At 41.3% G+C, this 20,099-nt stretch overlaps 1 long non-coding RNA gene across 1 annotated transcript; it reads left to right on the top strand.

Moving 5' to 3' along the window:
- The first annotated feature begins 1,476 nt into the window (after positions 1-1,476).
- Positions 1,477-9,479, top strand: LOC121275031. Its single transcript, XR_005942345.1, has 3 exons — positions 1,477-1,548; positions 8,728-8,760; positions 9,424-9,479. It is a non-coding gene; the product is annotated as an uncharacterized LOC121275031 (long non-coding RNA).
- Positions 9,480-20,099: the final 10,620 nt, after the last annotated feature.

Here is a 20,099-nt window from a genome sequence, read left to right as displayed (position 1 = left end):
TGAAAATAACAACAAATTCAAATCAACCTCAACATTGAAAACACCAACAAATTCAACAACAACCGCAACATTGAAAACCGCAACAAATTCAACAACATCCTCAACATTGAAATCAACAGCACATTCAACACCAAAATCAACTTTGAAAACCACCAACAAATACAACAACATCAACATTGAAAATAACAACAAATTCAAAATCAACCTCAACATTGTAAACACCAACAAATTCATCAACAACCGCAACATTGAAAACACCAACCAATTCAACAACAAACTCAACATTGAAAACCACGTGCAAATTCAACAACAACCTTAACATTGAAAACACCAACAAATTCAACAACAACCACAAATGAAGAAGTGATGAACTATCAGAGAAAAAACATGGTGTTACTTTATTATGTTAACTGTACTATTTCTAGAGGATGCAGGACAGAGGTGCGCAGGGTTAAATGTCTTTCATTATTTGGAGGAGATAGAGCGAGTTGAGAGAGCGTTTGAAATAAATTGTATGCGATTGTTAGTTTGTAAACAGGTACATTGGATGGAAATATAAGATAGTCAGCATACAGCTTTACAATTCAATGGTTATGGGTCAGTCCATGCATTGTGGGTAATTATGTGCCCTTTACTTCCGGATGTATTTCAAGGCCCATGAAATGGGACAGAGGAAGATTAGAAAGGAGATCACCTTTGCGAGGTAACTCAGTTGCCTACGGAGATTGTCAGAGATTGTATCCTTCTCCTTCAGAGCAGAGAAGCTTGGAGCCGATTCAAACAATTTATTCCAAATTCACAGAAGTGCTGTTCGGTCACAAAGAGGTAAATTTTTGCCTCTCGAATGGGAGCCAGTAACCAGATTTCGTAGGTTTATCATAAGCCAGAGGGCTAATGATGCATGTTGGTTCATGCAGGGAATTGCTAAGATTTTAAAAGCCTGACCTTAAAGAGTAACAACATCATTTTCTCGTGGGAATCTTCAACGGTAATTGAAGATTCATTTGAGGAGTCCTGTTAGGAAGGCTGATGGAGAAGATCTGTGTATATGAGATAAATTGGACATTTCCTTCAAAGTAACTGAGCCGAATGCCACCCATTCCACCGCTCCCACCTCCACACATCCCACCCCCCACTTCCACCCAGCTCACCTACAATCTGTGCCTCTATGATTCTATGATTTCAATGTCACGTCGGTGACTCATTTCCAATTCGGTCTGTTGAACGTCAATAGTTGCTCAGGACAGGGTGATGGTTGGAAAATTCGTTCATTGTATCCATTCATGGTCACATTAATTCTGATTGGTGCATTTTAAAGGCACGCTATTCCGTTCTCAATAGTGTCAAAAATATTTATTATGTGTAAGGAAACACTGTTTTCTGTCAAACAATCAATTCTATGACATCTGGGGTATCAGAAGGCAGTGGAGTGTCAGTGCAGTGTCTGCGACCATCTTCCCGTTAATACTCAAGTCTTTTAGCTGTGACTGGCAGCACAAATGATGCCGCCCTCCTTCCTCGGTTTGGTCCTATTCCAGCTTTTGAACTGTGAGTTATGGAATGAATTGAGTTACCTATTGATACACTGAAATTTATCTCAGCTATGTGCATTACTAAGAAAATTATCAGTCTTTAGCACAGAACAAGTTGAGATAATGTGGATGTACATGATGTCTTCGAAAGTTTATAGTTAATTTTGTTTAATTGAGTGACATGTTAGAACTTGCCCCTTAAACGCATTCCTCCGGCAGCATTTACACAAAGCGTAGTCTTCAGTTAAAATGTGATAGTGCTTTTCAAATTGAGTCTGTTAGAAATAGTGTACGACAGCCTGGGGAAACATGTTGGGCATGTGCCCGGCGTCAAGTTATTGACAATGATCGGCTTTATTCAATAATGTAATTCCTTACAATCGAATTGTGTTGATATTTTGACGGATTATGTAATTTGCAGGATTCCATCTGATCCATAATTTGAATTCTCATGTTTCTGCTTCAATTGTTCTAACTGCAATTGGGAAATGATTCTCCTTTCCTGTTAAAAGTGACATGCCTGTATTGGAATCTCGGGGTTGCCGAACTCAGTGTTGGCCAAAGAGATTTACTGTTAAATAGGTACCATTTTGAAATACAATCGGTGTTGTGTCTGTATGAAACGCGGCAAAGGATGTACCCACAGCACGGCCCCATGAAGTCCGAGAGGGTGATGGGGCGCCCTTTTAATATATCATTCAAACGAGACCGTGTGCGAAAATGCACCACACACTCAGCACTGATAAAAGAAGTCAGCCTAGGATTTGTGCTTTAGCCTCTAAACACGGCTGGAACACACGACCTCAAGGTCAACAGGGGACAGTGTTAGAAAGTGTACCAAACATGACATGACAATTAGTTCAGTGATTTAATTGGACTGTTGAATATTTTGCATTTGCTTATACTTTAAAATACATTCACAGTTTAGTCGTGTGGCAAATTCGGATATAAAACCGAAAGCAAACAAAAGTGCAGCGGCCGGTAGCTTCATTTTGTCCACTGTCGCTCTCCGCAGACACATCAGATTAGGACAGAAATTGGCATTTTAAAAAGTCGCTGTCAGAAGTAGTGTGTTGTCTTCGTTCAATAAGCGTGCTTCTAATTCTGGATGCAGGTTAACTCAGTGTGTAGAACATTAGTGAAAGCAATATCGACTACCCAGCGATCCCGTACACACTCTTCTGTCACAAAATCCTCATTGTAAATGTGCATAAATTCCTTGTGGTACAGTTCATGAAGCTAAAACTATTTTACGCACTTGGTTCTCATAAGAGTGTTGTAAGTAGCACCTTAGCTAGATGAGGAACATCGAAGCAATGGATATTCATGATTGTTTTTGTTATTAGTCATCACTTCAGAAGATGTTGTTAGTGAAGTTTCTGAATCTTTTACGGAATTAGCTCTTAAAAGTAATTTAGTTAGAGAAGGCCGACCAAAATAGGAACTTAAATAATTCTGAACACTTTTTTAATTCAAAGAAACATGGAAAATAGGAGCAGCAGCAGGTCATTCTGCCCTTCGATCCCGCTCCGCCATCCAATTGAATCCTGACTGATACTAGATCTCAGCTGCTTGCTCCACTTCACTCCCCAAAACTTTCCACACCTTTAGAGTCCACACACCTATGGATTTCAATCTTAAATGTATTCAGTGAATTGGCCTCCACAGCCTTTTGTGTCAGCGTATTCAACAGGTTCACGACTGTCTGGTTGAAGAATTTTCTCCTCTTCTGTCATTTCTGCCATCTACAAATGAGCTTTTGCATGTGCAGAAGCTGTGTCCCCCTGTCCTCGATCCCTTAGACACAGGAAACATCAACACTGAGCCCACTCTGTCCAGCCCTCTTAGAATCCATGTGTTTCCATGAGGTCCCCTCTCCTTCATCCATACTCCAATGAATGTAGTCCAATCTCTCCTCATATGACATCCCTACCCTCCCACGAATCAGCCTTGTGCACGTTTGCTGCACTGCCCTGTGGCAATTGTATTCGCCCTAAATTAAGAGAACAAAACTGCACAAATGCTCCAGATGTGCCTCAACAAGGTTCAGTATAGCTGCGGTATGACATCCTTACTCCTGCACTCAAATCGTCTCGCAAATCAGGCCATCATAACATTTGCCGTTCTAACCGCTTGCTGCAGCGGCCTGCTTGCTTTCAGTGATAGGCCCAAGAGCGCAACCAGGTCCGTTTGTGCGCCGACATTTCCAAATGTAGCATTATTTGAATAATGCTCTGCCTTTCTGTTGTTTTTTTTAAACCGAAGTTGATAGGCTCACCATTATCTAAGTTATGCCGCATCCGTCGTGTATTTGCCCACTCACTCAGACTTTGTAACTCGCCTTGAAGCCCCTGAGAAGCCACTCCACCAATGATATACCCATAGGTTTCATATTGGCAGCAAAGATTGAAATAATGCATTTGTTTCTCTCATTCATTTATTTACATGCTGTGAATAACTGGGGGCCAAGTGTAGCACTGGACATATCACAGGCAGCCACCCTGAAAAAAGCCTAATTTAATCCGACCCTCTATTTAATGCCTGAACAACAATTCTCAAACAATGTCAATATATTGCCCCCAATCCCTTGCACTTTTCATTTAGCCTCTTTTTATGGGAATTTTTCAAAAACATTCAAGGGCGCCAGAGCCATTGGGTCTCCCTTGCCTATTCTGCTTGTTACACCCTCAAAACACTCTAGTACGTTTGCCAAACATAATTTGTGTTTGTGTTTTCTCTAAATCTATTGATAATTCACTCGTTGGTACCCTTTATGACAAATTCTAGCATTGTCGCTACATTCTGCATGCACACATAGTTATTTGAGTCAACTTAAGTATTTCCCATTTCATTTCATATTTTTCAAACAGATTTTCAGGGCTATGTTATGTTTACTTTCCACACGCTCGATATCTTTTTGCGCATTTCGGTGATGATTTCCTTCAATTTCCCAATGTTATATTTATGAATCCTCATATGTAAGAAAATACTGGCTATCCGAAAGGAAAAAGAAAGTAACTGTTATCTGATACTTGCTTAATTTAGCGAATTATATTTCTATTAGTAACAACCAATTAAGTTGATATTTGAGGGTTAATTGAAAAACGTTCTCCTCGCTTTACATTCAATATATCAAACAGTTTGAGACAACATTTTTGCTGTGAAATATCTGCCATAAAAATGCCCATTTGAGTTCAGTCGGCAGCAGGTGTAGCTTTGGCTGGTGTAGACGCGCTGATTCAACAATCACGCCCGTCTCCAATACCCTCAGACCAACCCCGACTAGCAGGCTGGATCTAAATAAACTGCTCATAATTTCACTTTCTTTCTGCTATGCCTGTACAAGAGCCGCAGAGGATGAAAGAAATCAAGCAGCCGAGGCATGTGCGTTCAATTGGAGTTTAAAACTAAGTTTCGTGCCTGTAAGATTAGAATTGTACTTTTAAAATCAGATGACAGATATTCCACTTTAAGGAAACGCTACTGAGAGCGAAATCAATGTTTAAATGTTTCTTGATTGATTTTGATATCTAGAAACTCGAGGCATTTGTAAAATGTGAATTATTTAAATTGCACGAACCACTCATTTGTTACAGAAAAAATATTAAACGTAATAAAATAAGTATTTTTAAAAATATATTCCTATTGATCTTTAAGCGTTGGGGGAGTATTCTGACAGAGTAATGTAAATGCCGTGATGTATCCCTTAGAAATGCGTATTTCGCACTGACTAGACTTTGTTTTCTACCAATGGGTTTGGGGATGAATCGAAATTTACAGGGGGAATGCATAATTTACTCAAATGTAGGATCGTATACAGGGGGTAGTTAAAACACGTTGGTATGCGGATTTAACAATCAAACCATAAGTTGTGTTTTTTTTTTTAATTTTATGATCTCCAAATTCAAGTAGGTAAATATTTTTCATTTATTTTACAGTTTGTGAAAATTATAGGTTAGACTTTATTTTGCCATTAAAAGTTAATGAATCATCATAGGTTATTTTCCTCAAAATATAATTGATTATTTAAATTGAACTGGACATTTCACAGCGGCTTGTTTTCCCTTGTTGGATAAGCCACTGGTAAGGAAGAAGCAGGCTAATGTCGAATTTTGAACGAGCAGCATTAACCGAGTCTGCTGGAAGTACAGAGTGCTCAATGTGCGAATCGGGACTGTCACAGTCAGCACTGTGCAAGGCAATATCTGCACCTTTTGCGGACTCAATGCACATTGAGATTTATTTACGTGCAATTGCTTTGGAACATATGTCTTCGGAGCAGGAGGAGGCCATTCGGCCCTTCGAACCTGCTCCACCTTTCAATGGGATCATGGCTGATCCGGTTGTGGCTCAATTCCATTTACCCCTGCATCACATAACCCTGGAATCTCTTGTCATAAAAAAACTCTATGACTTACTGAATTTCCTGTTTAGTTAAATCCCATTCGGGAAGGTAAATTGCAGCCCAACGATATCCCTAACTTGTTTATATTTCCTACGTCTTGAATGAGTTTTTTTCTTAATTATCGTCGAAGACACTCTCATATGTGGATGATTAAGTTGAATCCTGCGGATGCTGGAAATCTGACATTAAACAGATTATACTGTACATACTCAACAGGCCTCTGGGCACCTGCGGAGTGAGTCCGTAGAACAAGATTCTTATGGACTCGAAACGTTAGCTCTGTTTCCTTCACCACAGATGCTGTTAGACAGACATATATATGTGAATAAGGCAAACGTACGCAATGAAACACATTCAAAAGTTGACCAAAATAACAACGAGAGCGGTTTAGGAATCGTGAGGGAAAAGACGGTAGAGAGCAAATTATTTTACATACAAGCGAAAGAAGTAGCCAAAAGCATGAAATGAATGATCATTTAACAGAGTTAATACGTTAAATACCGAAAAATAGGCGAATACAAGAGTACCATGTGTCGATTGTTGATGTTCTTTCAGAAACATGAGCGTTGTTGCCCTGGCTGGAATTTATTGGCCAAGCCTGATTATCTAGGTAGGGTGGAGATGGCTATTATCATTGAAAAACTGAATTCAGTGAAAAGGACCAGAGTGCTTGTGCAGAAAATATTGAAATGTTATCCATTCTCATCTTGCACTGCTTTGTGATAAGATGGTGAAAGGGACTTTGCTGAGTCTTAGCAGAGAGAATGTTGAGGCTCCGGAGTGTTATCCAGTCACGCACTTCTTAACAATAGAGAACCCAGGGCTGAAAGACTCCAATGCTTGGAGAACTGGATATCATTCAGAACTCTGGGCAATCACAGCTGATGACTAGTATCAGTATCCCATTGCATATTAAAAATCACTCGGTGATAGAAGAGGACAATGATAACGTTAAGAGACATTGTCACTAGGGGTGGCACTGAAAGGTCAACGTTGTCGATTCACTGTAAGGTGGAGATTAGAAAATTAACGGAGATTTGTGAAGCACCCTCTGGTCAAGGGATTGGGATCCAGTCAACCTAAAAGCTGCATCTTGAGGGGGAAAATGTAACAAACGTATCCAATAAACGCAGAGATTGTCGATTTAAAATCATCAATATGTAAAACGATGGAGCACGTCGGTGAAGACTGTGTAAAATAGGATTCGTACAACAGAGCACTAACGACCCACAGCCAGTTCTGTGGATAGTCGTGAACCAATCTTACAGGTTGCTTTGTTTAGGGACTTATGAATTAAAGCCACACCAAGCAAATCACTGTTATTCGTCCGTAGAAAATTGGAATACCCACCATTGAACAATTTGCAGACAAGTCAAACGCTCCAACGTTGAACAAACAAATGCTGAATCTTTAATATAATGTAAAGAATATTTTAGCATTCCATGACGTACGTGGCTTCGGTATGCAAACAATCCTTAAGGAATATCACTGAGAGTGTTATTCCTTAAAAACCGCATCAGGCTGAACGCGGATTCATAAATATCCGTTTTTCCAGTGCAGCTACACACGGCTAAACCACATTCAGATAATCGCCAGCGCAATCTTGATGGGTATGCGGAAAAGGAAGTTGGATTTTTCAAAGAGGGAGGATTAGCCACCATGGACCGAATGGCATAATTGTCTGTTGTTTCTCCCGAAGATTCTCCAAAGAACAGGACGATGGTCAGGGCATCGTTGCGATGGTGAAGCCAGGTTTCGGATGATCTATACCAAAATGAGAAAATGTACCCAGGCGCCGTTGAGTTTTGTGAAAACAGTTTGAATAAGTTACTGATTTAGGCATCTTGCAGAAAAAATGGCATTTCTTCGCTATTATAAGAGGTGTCGAACTTAAGGCTCAAAATGATTCGGAGGAAGTGTTGAATATACTGTCTCTGCTTAAATTAGACAAGGCACTGCGACCGGACGGGATTCATTGAGGTATATTGTATGAAGTGAGAGCGGAATTTCGGGGCACTGGCCATCATTTTTCTGTCTTCGCTAGACACAGGGAAGGTGCCAGAGGGCTGCCGAATTGCAAATAGCATGTCCTTGTTCAAAAAAAATGGTTAAAAGATAAGCCCAGCATTTACAAACCTGTCAGTTTGATTTCAGTGCTGGGCAAGCTTCTGGTAACAATTGTTCGGAATAGAATTAGTTGTCACATGCAAAAAGATATGGATGGATAAGGAGGAGACAACATGGGTGTTTGAAGGGAAGATCGTGTTTACCAAGCATGCTGGAGTTTCTTGAGGTACCAATAAAAGACACACAATAGAATTGCGACAAAAGTTGTTGCTCATAGAATAAAAGGGGGAGGGGAAAGGCGGAAGTAAAATTGCTTCAAAAGTAGGAAGCGGGTAACAATGGTCAATGGATTTTTATTTTTCTTGTAGAGGAAGGTTTGTAGTGTAGTTCCCAGGGGCTGGCATTTGGGCCCTTTCTATTCCTGATATAGTTTAATGGGCTGGGTCTAGGTTTGCAGGGGTCAGTTTCAACGTTTGCGGATCAAACGGAGCTTGGGACTGTTGTAAACTGCGAGGAGGACAATATCCCAAATTGTAATTAGCAACATAAAGGTCTGTTCTGTTTGAAAGCAAAACATGTAAACAAGACAGAGGCTGAGACCAGGGCAATATAAATGGAGAACTAAGTTCATGGTTAACAGTAAAGTAAAAATAAAATACGGGGGTTGCAGGACTGAACTGTTAAATACGCCGGTGAACTCAAATTATCACCATCTCATTTCAGGCGGACCAGGGAACAGTCAGGCTCCTGCATCAGGTAATCATTATTTCATTTCATATGCTCCGCTTTCTCTACTACTCCACTCTCTTAAATCTGAATGCCGGTAGCATTATCGGTGCCTTTTGGGCGCCGGTTAATACCAGTTAAAAGATTGCTGCTGTTGTTTTCATAAAAGATATATTGGTTGCTCTGAACCGAGGTAAATTGATTACGATTTTCCCTGAGGCGGGAGATTGGCTAAACGAACCGCAAAAAATTACATGCGCAGTTTCCCAGCTCACAACTGTCTCATTGCAAAGTGAAATGGAGGGATGTAAGGGCAAACGGTTGGTTCGTTTAGCCAATCAATCCTGAGCCCGATAGACAGCCGATCCTTCCTCCGGCGCCCATGTACGACCTCTGCATTTAAAATATATTGTCGCAACCTGCATTCCGTTGGACCTCCTGCAGTGATGCAATCTTCCCTCTGATTTCTGACCCATTCTCCTTTGCAGCATTTAAAAAATATTAGTCCCATCGTTCTACCCATTTAAAATAACAGCACCAGGATTTATTGGAAGTCTGTTTCAAAACCGTTTGCCCTCACATCCCTCCATTTCACTTTGCAATGAGACAGTTGTGAGCTGGGAAACTGTGCGTGTGTAAGTTTTTGTTCATCTGTCCTGTAAAAGTTTGATGAATTTTCTGATGTTTTCGCAGAGAAAGTGAGGCTGAGACTGGTGAATGGGGGCAGTCGTTGCGCTGGAAGAGTGGAGATTCACTACAAGGAAAAGTGGGGGACAGTGAATGCTTACAACTGGGACTTGCAGGATGCCGCTGTCGTGTGTCGAGAGCTGGACTGCGGGCCAGCGGTCTCTGCACCGGGCCGGGCTCACTTTGGTGAAGGCACTGGTCCCGTTGTGTTCCGGGTTGCTCAGTGCAGGGGGAACGAACGCGCTCTGCGGGAGTGTGCTTCAGATGCATGGGGTCACCATTCCTGGTCGCATTCTTATGATGCCGGTGTCATCTGCTCAGGTAAAAAAAAAAATCCCTTTCTGGTTCCTCCCTGCTGACGCCGGATAATCTCCGAGGGGGGTGCGGGGGGTGGGGGAACAATGTGCAAGCTCAATAATCCGGGAAACTCCGAAACTGAAAAGTGAAATGATAATTATTTCAGATTTCCCCAGTGATTATTAATATTCCATTAGCAATCGGATAACGTTATGCCTTAACTAGTATCACTAGAATTTATTTTGATAACCACTATCCACTGGAAGGAGTAAAACACCAGTAAATCCGTTAAGGGTCTGGCACCCATTGTATTTAAAATGTGCGCATAACACTGGCTGGAAGATATGAGATTTTACACGGATTTTGATGCTGAGACTCGCTTGGAGGCGTGGCGGTTGTGGTTGTGTGGGCGGGGTGGGTGACGGTGGTGGCTGAGGGGGTGAGGGGAGGTGCGGGGGGAGGGGGGGGGGTGGTGGGGTGCGTGTTGACAATACTTGATCCTCGTGATCCAGTCTAAATATATGGATCGCTGCTGCTTTCACGGGCGTAAGTTGCAATCAAAGTTCCCACGGCTGACAGAGTGCCCCATTCGTTTGCAATTTTGACACATTTTACAACAGCAAAAATAGGGAATCTGAGGCAAGAATAGTAATTAACTATTTAACAGATATATTCATTCGGATGGAGCTCATCCAATCCAGCAGCATACATATTTCCTGTTCACCATCAGAACAGATTCATTAGCATTTAGCAAAACTTCTTGTTTGTAATTTTTTGCTGATTGCAACATTGATTTCCGTCGGAAATGTCCGCACCGAGTGGATTTCAGTGTTCCCACGGACCATTTTACATTAATCATTCATATAAGAGAGGAGACGTGTATCAAACACTTGGAATAATGCAAAGTATCTGATCATTTTGGACATGCCATAGTCTCCATCCTGAGCTGCCTCAGGTCTTTTTCCAGCCTCCCATTGAATTTGCAGAATCTGATGGCTCGGCCATTCCCGCGCCAGTTTACCTGCTCTCGTATTTCCGCATTCTGGAGATAAATCTTGCTTCAGCTATTAGTCCAACCTATCAACTATAAATAGAAGTGTCTCTTTGTCGTGGCCGTTTTAATTTGAGTTCATTTTTTTTTTCCTTATCAATGCCCATTATGTTTTGTTCTCTCGAATAACCTTTGAACTGAAAGCCAGAAAATAGATTGGAGCACTTAAAATAATAAAGATCTCAAGGCACTTGACGAGACGATGGAAATTTTTAACATCAGCACACTTTATACATGCAGCCTGAACATGCTCCCAGTGCTTAAGGGGTGTGAACTGATTGGGGTATTTTCTTATAATGAACCCGCAGAAAACCTCACAATTTCATAAGATCAAGTCGTCAGATGCTCACTGACTATTGAAATATATTTCCCAGGAAGTGCCAAACCCAGATTGATAAATGGAAGCAGTCCCTGTGCGGGGAGGCTGGAGATTTACTCGAGTGGAACTTGGGCAACAGTTTGCGGTGATGAGCGATCCTGGTCGTTACCTGATGCAGAAGCTGTTTGTAAGTTGCTGGGCTGTGGCGCTGGAGCAGCAGCGCCACTTAACGCTCACTTTGGAGAAGGTTCCGGTCGTGTTATCGGTCCGGCTGGCTGCCGACACCAGCGGGATGTTGGAGTAATCTGTTCAGGTACAATCTGCGATCGTTATAGCGACACATAGTTCAGCGGAGATTTTTTATATGCTGCAGCCTCTAGACTGACAGCGCTGATAAGTCACATTCCCATCTGGATACATTTCAGGCATTATGAAGGTGGCATTGCCAAATAGAGTAGATGGCGTCCTTATCCATACACGTCGGTTGCGGACAATATCACATATAGTTTTACAGGAATTCAGGACGTCAAGCTAGATTGAGGAAGAAAGTGCGAGTAATTTTGAAAATTTATGCAGTGGTGTACATTGGGCGAAAGAGAATATTTACTGTGTTTCATTAAATGTTTTCCAAACTTGCATTTCGCTTTGTGGCTGTTTACAGCTGCTCCAAAAGTTAGGGTTCTGGGCGGAGATTTTTTCTTGGATTTCCTTGTTGTCGGAACCGAATTCTGCGAAAGGGACGTCTATTGGATTGATGGGATGACCCGAGCTAATTGTGATTTTATGGCATTGGTTCGAACCATGCCCTGAAAAGCCTTTCTGGTTTTGGTAGAATATTTCTATTTTTTTTTCCTCAGTTTATTTATTACAAATCGATAGACAGCTAAGGCCGTCGGCTTTCAGTCAACGTTTTGTGTTGTTTCCTTTTGTCAATTGGATAGAGGTTCAGTAGAGACAAAAAGACAAGTGGTAGTTGTCAGGGCTTCTACAATTAGGGGATTTGATAGCTTCCTTTGTAAACAGGATCGAGATTCCCGCATGGTCTATTGCCCGCTGCCAGGGTGCGGGACATCTCTGACTGGCTTGAAAGGATAGTGGAGAGGGAGGGGGAGGATCCAGTTGTTGTGGTCCATGTCGGGACAAATAACACAGGAAAGAGGAATAGGAAAAATGACGTGTTTGGGGATTACAAAGAACTAGGAACCAAATTAAAGAACAGGTCCTCAAGGGTTATAATCTCCGGATTGCTACCCGAGCCATGTGCAAGTTGACATAGGGGTTCGAGAATAAGGGAAGTAAACACGTGGCTAAAGGAATGATGCGGGAAAGAGGGGTTCCATTTCGTGGGGCACGGGCACTGCAACCAGCGGGACCTATACCGTTGGGACGGTCTCCACCTGAACCGATCTGGGAACAATGTTCTAGCGAAAAGGGTAAATAGGGTGGTCCACAGGACTTTATTCTAGAAAGTGGGGGTGGAGGGAAGGGTAAAAGGCCAAGAAGTATGACTATTGGGAAATAAAGCAGCAGATTAGTGTGTGTGTGGAGGGTGGTGTGGGGGGTGGGTGGATTCAACTTCATGGAAAATTACGAAAAAACTGACAAGAAAGGAGAGCCCAGGAGAGGCTATTAAAGTCTCCAGAACACAAAATAGGACACAGTGTTTGGAAAGGACTAGAAATCTAACTTCAAGCACATCAGGTAAAGGGATGACAATGAGAAAGGGAATGGGAAATATGGGACTGAATGTGCTGTATTTGAAAGCACACAGTATACGAAATAAGGTACATGAGCTTGTGGCGCAGATTGAATTTGGCAGGTATGATGTGGTGGGCATCACGGAGTCATGGCTGCAAGGGGATCAGGACTGGGAGCTAAATATCCAAGGATATACATCCTATCGAAAAGATAGCAGGTTGGCAGAGGAGGTGGAGTTGCTTTGTTAGTACGAAACAAAATTAAATCGATAGCAAGAAATGATGTAGGGTCAGATGATGTAGAATCTGTGTGGGTAGAATTGAGGAACGGCAGATGCAAAAATAAAACGATAATGGGAGTAACGTACAGACCTCCGAACAGTACTCAGGATGTGGGGGAGAAGATACAGCAAGAGATAGAAATGTTGTGTAAGAAAGGCAAGATTACAGTGAACTTGGGGGATTTCAAAATGTAGGTATACTGGGAAAATCACGTTGGTAGTGTATCCCAAGAAAACAAATTTGTGGACTATCTATGAGATGGCTTTTTGGAGCAGCTTGTGGTGGAGCCCACTAGGGAACAGGCAATTCTAGATTTAGTGATGTTCAATGAGGCAGATTTGATAAGGAGTCTTATGGTGAATGAACCCTTTGGAGGAAGTGACCATAATATGGTAGAATCTACCCGCAATTTGAGAGGAAAAAGCAGGAATCAGATGAAACAGTATGACAGTTGAATAAAGGCAACTACAGAGGCATGAGGGAGGAGCTGGACAGAATTGAATAGGAGATGAGCCTAGCAGGAAAGACAGTGGAACAGCAATGGCAGGAGTTTCTGGGAGTAATTTGGGAAATACAGCAAAAATTCATCCCTAGGAAGAAGAAGCATACTAAAGTGAGGACGAGGCAACCATGACTGACAGAGAAATTCAGGGACAGCATAAAAGCTAGAGGGAAATCATACAATGCAGCGAAGAAGAGTGGGAAACTTAGCGATTGGGAAGCCTACAAAGAGCAACAGAGGACAACTAAAAAAGAAATAAGGAGGGAGAAGATTACATATGTGGAAAAACTAGCCAGTAATATAAAAGAAGATTGCAAGAGATTTTTTAGATATAAAAGTATAAGAGAGAGGCAAAGGTGGACATTGGGCTTCTGGAAAATAACGCTGGGGAAGTAGTAGTGGGGAACAAAGAAATGGTGGCGGAACTGAATAGGTACTTTTTGTCAATCTTCACAGTGGAAGAAACGAGTGACATCCCCAAAGTTCAAGAGAGTCGGGGGACAGAGGTGGGTATGGTGGCCATTACCAAGGAGAAGATGCTAGAAAAACTGAAAGATCTGATGGTGGATTAATCATCTGGACCAGATGGATTACACCAGAGTTCAGAAGGAGATAGCTGACCAGATAGTGGAGGCATTAGTGGTGATCTTTCAGGAATCACTGGAGACAGGGAGGGTCCCAGTGGACTGGAAAATCGCTAATGTAATCCCCCCTGTTTAAGAAGGGAGTGAGACAAAAGACGGGAAATTACATGCCAATTAGCCTGACCTCCGTCATTGGTAAGATTTTAGGGTCCATTATTAAGGATAAGAATTTAGAATACTTGGAAGTGCATGATAAAATAGGGCAAAGTCAGCATGGTTTAATCAAGGGGAGATCATGCCTGACAGATCTGTTAGAATTCTTTGAGGAAGTAACGAGTAGGTTAGACAAAGGAGAGCCAATGGATGTTATCTACTTGGACTTCCAGAAGGCCTTTGACAAGGTGGCACACAGGAGGGTGCTTAGTAACTTAATAGCCCATGGTTTTAGAAGCAAGACACAAGCATGGATAGAAGATTGGCTGTCTGGCTGGAGGCAGAGAGGAGGTATAAGTCTGTCCTTTTCAGGATGGCGGCCGGTGACTAATGGAATTCCACAGGGGACACTTTTGGGACCACAACTTTTCTCTTTATACATTAATCATCTAGATGAAGGAAATTAGGGCATCTTGGCTAAGTTTGCAGATGATATAAAGATAGGTGGAAGGACAGGTAGTAATAAGGAGGTGGGGATGCTGCAGAAAGATTTGGACAGGTTAAGAGAATGTGCAAAGAAGTAGCAGATGGAATACAACGTCGGGAAATGTGAGGTCATGCACTTTGGCAGGAAGAACAGAGACATAGACGATTTTCTAAATGGGGAGAAAATTCAGAAATCTGGAGTGCAAAGGGTCTTGGGAGTCCTCGTCCAGGATTCTCTTAAGGTTAACTTGCAGGTTGAGACGGTAATTAGGAAGGCAAATGCAATTTTCGCATTTATTTCGAGAGGATTAGAATATAAAGGCAGGGATATTCTGCTGAGCCTTTATAAGGCTCTGGTCAGACCACATAAAGAATATTGTGAGCAATTTTGGGCCCCCTATCTCAGGAAGAATGTGCTGGCCCTGGAGAGGGTCCAGAGGAGGTTCAAGAAAATGACCTCAGGAATGAAAGGCTTAACATATGACGAATGCTTGAGGACCGTAGGTCTATACTCGATGGAGTTTAGAAGGATCGGGGGGATCTGATTGAAACTTACACAATACTGAAAGGCCTGGAAAGCGTGGACGTGGGGAAGATGTTTCCATTAGCAGGAGAGACTGGGACCCGAGGGCACAGCCTCAGAGTAAAGGGAAGACCTTTTAGAACAAAGATGTGGAGAAACTTCTTTAGCCAGAGATTAGTGAATCTATGGAATTCATTGCCACAGAAGGCTGTGGAGGCCAGGTCATTGAGTGTATTTAAGACCGAGATATATAGGTTCTTGATTGGTAAGGGGATCAAAGGTTATGGGGAGAAGGCGGGAGAATGGGGTTGAGAAGCTTGTCGGCCATGATTGAATGGGGGAGCAGACTCGATGGGCCGAATGGCCTAATTTCTGCTCCGAGGTCTTATGGTCTTATGGTAAGAAGGAAACTCAGTTAAAACTGTGGCTAAGAACGATGGACAAGTCAAATGTGCTTCATGTGGACAGGGTGAAGATATTTCATGACCATGACCATGCCCGGCCAATAGATGTACTTGAGTTTACAGAGAAGGTAGATGGTGGCAATGATATATATGATGGACTGATTGATAGGGCTGATTTTGAAATCCTCGAATTTAACAGCCTGCGCAGAAGCTGGCTAATAAAGAGGTATTAGCGGATCTAAATGAGGAGCTATGCCATCTCAATCATCAAGAGAAAAAGTAACTAACTGGCCTATTTAGGGATCATTTATTTACATGCGCAGGCAAACCCGAGCGAACCATTTGCAATGTCACCGGGTTGATCAAGCGGAAGCTACCCCAATTATAAATAAAAGCATTAACCCCGGCTGATTTAACCCCAGTGAACTGGCGAAGCTTGAGGAGGAGTTGAAGTTTACGTTAGTTAATGATGGTTTGACATTATTTCAAGTAATTTGAGCTCTCCTCTTGTATTGGAACGGAAATAAAATAGCTCTGGAAGATTTTGCATTGCTTTTCAGAAAGTTAGTGTTGTAACTAATTTGGACTCCAATCCTATGCTACATCTTGAGGATTGTGCTATGTGGATGGTCAACTCTGCTTTCGTTAGCAATGCTAATTTGTTTAATCAGTATTGGCGGATCTTTTGGCCGACGAAGGCAACAAACAACCCTAAATTTGTAACAGCAGGCGGACTACTCCAATGCAAATTCACAAACATTGGTATGAAAACAAATGCAGCAGTCTTAGTCTATCAGCTGAATGTCCAAATGAGTTCTATGCATTGATCACATATCCAGGTGCAGGGAGACTTGCAGTCATCGTGCCAGACATTTAAGAGCTCCGTTTGAAACCGCAGTCACAACTAACCGTGTTATAAACCTGCAAAAGCGATGTTGCCAAGGCTACCCTTCGTCCAAAGGTTTACATTTTTTTTGTCGAGGTCAATAGATGCTTAAATAGGTCAAACGTTAGTCAGGAAGGAAAGTTTCTATTACCAAGACAATGAAAGAAGTGCGATGAGTCCTCGGAATATGCGTGTTGTAAAGGAGATTTGTCCTGAATTCAGCTCAGTCGTCCGCCCATGAATATATTTTCTGGGGTAAAAAACGTTGTGTTCAAATGTCGCATGCTCTGCCAAAAGACCTTCGAGACATTTAAGGCCGTTAATTAAAATAATCGTTGTTCACAACAAGTGGTTTCTGGTTGACATATCGAGTGCTTCCCATTGAATTTTGTTCATGTGCAGATGAAAATTTCGAACTGACTTAACGCCTAATTTTCGATGGTCAAGCATTTTCGAAATTTCGATTTCTATAAGGCATTTACGGCGGCCAACTATGGCAATACCTCAAGGGGTAAGGGACATGAATGCTCCAAGAGGAATCTGTCTAAAATTGGAGGACCAGTTAGCGAGCTCTCTGGGAAGGTTAACAAGCGTCAAAAAAGATATTTGACCATTGAAAATTAGGCTTTTAGCTTGGCACCGACTCTTTTTCTTTTTGAAGTACACGTGGCAAATAAGAAAGGAAGGTAAGAGATATGCAAACACAATGCACTTGTTTTCTTCGAAACATTCAGAAGCACAAACCTCGGGATATTCCATAGGTTAACAAAATCTACTCCATAAAATGTTTCACAATAACCTCAAATAAAATGTTTCCTGGGATCTGAATTATCTAAGTTCAGTGACACGAGATTGGCTTAAATATTATCATTACAATTAAGGCAAGGATAAGTCTATTGAAATTAGTTGGAGAGAGGGGAGCTGCTCAATACAATTGCAAAATTTCCAGATAACACAAATAATCATACAGAGCAAAGATTTGATCAAAGAAAATATGACTCTGAATATTCAATATATTATATACAATAGGTGATGTTCACAAGGAATTTGCAGAATTGGGTGATAATTCATGTTAGCCCATTTTATAGTTCGCTTATTTTTCATTTCTCCTGAAGTCACAAACGCCAAAGAACGATTTGACCTTTCATGATTTCCGCAAAGATAAATTTAAAGTCATTGTTTAAAGATTTCAAAAGTGTGGGATTGAAGATAAACTGGAGCTTGGCGTTTAATGGACTATAATTGCAGAACATTACAATCTGAACTGAATACAGGACATTAACATGATGAGGGCATATAATACGAAATTACAGTCAAAAGAATTGGTAATAAAAATATAGGTGACCCCAGATAGATTGAGTTAAATACATAGCAATTTTAAAGCTATGATAATTTCAATTAAATGTATTTAGCAAAAGACGCAGGAGCTCCTAGAAATGCATTACGGCTCATAATTATGTGTGCAAGAACGATGCAGCATTCACAGAATGGTAGAAAGATGGTCTTGACAACGTTGGCGGTCACTTTGATAGCTTAACAAGGTTGACTTAGGCAAAGGCACCTGTTCCAGGTCGATTAACCCGAGAAATTGTCAGTAAAAGAATTACATTAAGAAGAGGCAGATGTAAATTTGGAATAGACTTGCAAATGTAAATAGTTGAACTACAGGCTAGGTTTACAAAATGGCTGGCGAGGGTGTGGGAGGTGGGGAAGGGTTGGGTTACCTCATGCAAATTCAAAACTTCGCAGGCGATTTCAGATATATTGAAATGAAAATGATGCCAGAAATGGAAGCTTATGGAATTTGACGTCCGTAAATCTTTTGATATCCAAGCTAACCGCGATTGGAGCAGCAAAAATTGAATAAGGTAATACAAGAGACACAGTCAAATTGGAAGAATATTGCACATGCAGCATAATTGTAACCACAAATATAATTTAAACACTGGTAAAAAATAAAGTGAAAGGTTAATCGAAGGCAGTACGGGGCGAGGGGTAAACAGGGAAAACACCAGCCAATCAGTCTATTATCTCGGATAGGGTAAAGGTTATGCTGTATAATCCGTCTCAAAATTTAACAAACAAGTAGATGTAAAAAAAAAAGGTGTAAAATTAAATTAAAGGCCCGCACAGAGCAGCAGGAGGATAATTGCGTTTGACGAACTTAACTTCGTGCCTTGATAAAGTACTTGTGAGACCTGGTGTGTTTTGATTTTTTTTTTTCGGTTATAGCCTTTCAAATGTAATCATAGGAAAGCTTGTTTTACTAAGTAGACTTGTTCGTGAAATTGAAACCTTGTATGATGAAAAGCGCAGGGACTGTGTGCGGACAAATTGGCCAAGGGAAAAGGACAAGAAATTCAGCTTCTTTGTCTCAGGTGTGGCGCGATGCCTCCCTATGACCGAAATTGCGACAAAAGCTTTATTATATAAATGCTAATGATCTGTAAATGGCACCTTCTCAGGATTTAGCTTTGGCACCAATGTCAGAAATGCAGTAAATAATGACAAGGTTAATAATATGCTTTAGGAGGTGATATATGGACAGTTGAAATTGGCACATCATATTTCACAGGGGCTAGTGTTTTTTTTTTGTTGCGGGAAGAATGAGGGGCGGCAATTGAAATGATAAGCATTGTATTAAACGGATAAAAAGACCATGGAGACGGGAATCTATGCATGCAATTGCTTTTGAATGCGCCAGTTGAGAATTTTGATGTAAAGGCACTGGATAAAGTGACTCAAGTGGTGTAAAGAGGAATTATGCTAAACAGTGATATACTAATGTTTATACAGCAGCTTGCATATTGATCTGGAAATGGTTTGCGAATGTATCACAGATCGTTTGGCTGTAGGGGAGGCTTTCTAGATTTTTACTATTACACTTTGTAGGGTGGGGGTAGGCGGTGGTGTGGCAGGGGGAGGGGGTGGGTGAGTCGGGGTTTAAACTATGGAATATCAGTTATGTCGAGAGACAAGAGGAATTGTGATTAACCTACTTGCATCAGAAAATGTTACTGATATATTTCAAATAGATAGTACTCACCTAGGAAGGATTTGAAAAAATAAGCAACATTGCACTGCTCCAGTGATCAAAGGATTGGTATTGAGAGAACAACAATTTCACCAGCAAACTGAAGCAACATGGGTAAAAAAAAAATATCCATTGAGCTCATCTGATCTGGACTATACGACTGGAAATTGAGCAAGCAGATTAAGTAATAATTGACAATTCTAAATGATATTGGAGAAATACATGAAGTTGGGAATTTAAGTGTTAGTCACAAAGAAAACCAGAGTGGACAAATTTGGCGAACTCTTTCAGACAGCCGCCATATGCTTGTGGGACCGAATGATATCGTTCTCCAAACTTTCAGTCATTGATTCTTTTAAACCGTATCATGCAGAGTTCAATTTTTGAGGGTCTGACAACAATGAGGAAGGAGTATATCTTCGGCTAGTGCCCAAAGGGGCTTGCAAGAATAAATAGATAAGATT

This window comes from Carcharodon carcharias (assembly GCF_017639515.1).
Source record: "Carcharodon carcharias isolate sCarCar2 chromosome 40 unlocalized genomic scaffold, sCarCar2.pri SUPER_40_unloc_2, whole genome shotgun sequence".
In the NCBI taxonomy this organism is placed as follows: domain Eukaryota; kingdom Metazoa; phylum Chordata; class Chondrichthyes; order Lamniformes; family Lamnidae; genus Carcharodon; species Carcharodon carcharias.
This window is presented reverse-complemented; position numbering and strand designations above follow the sequence as displayed.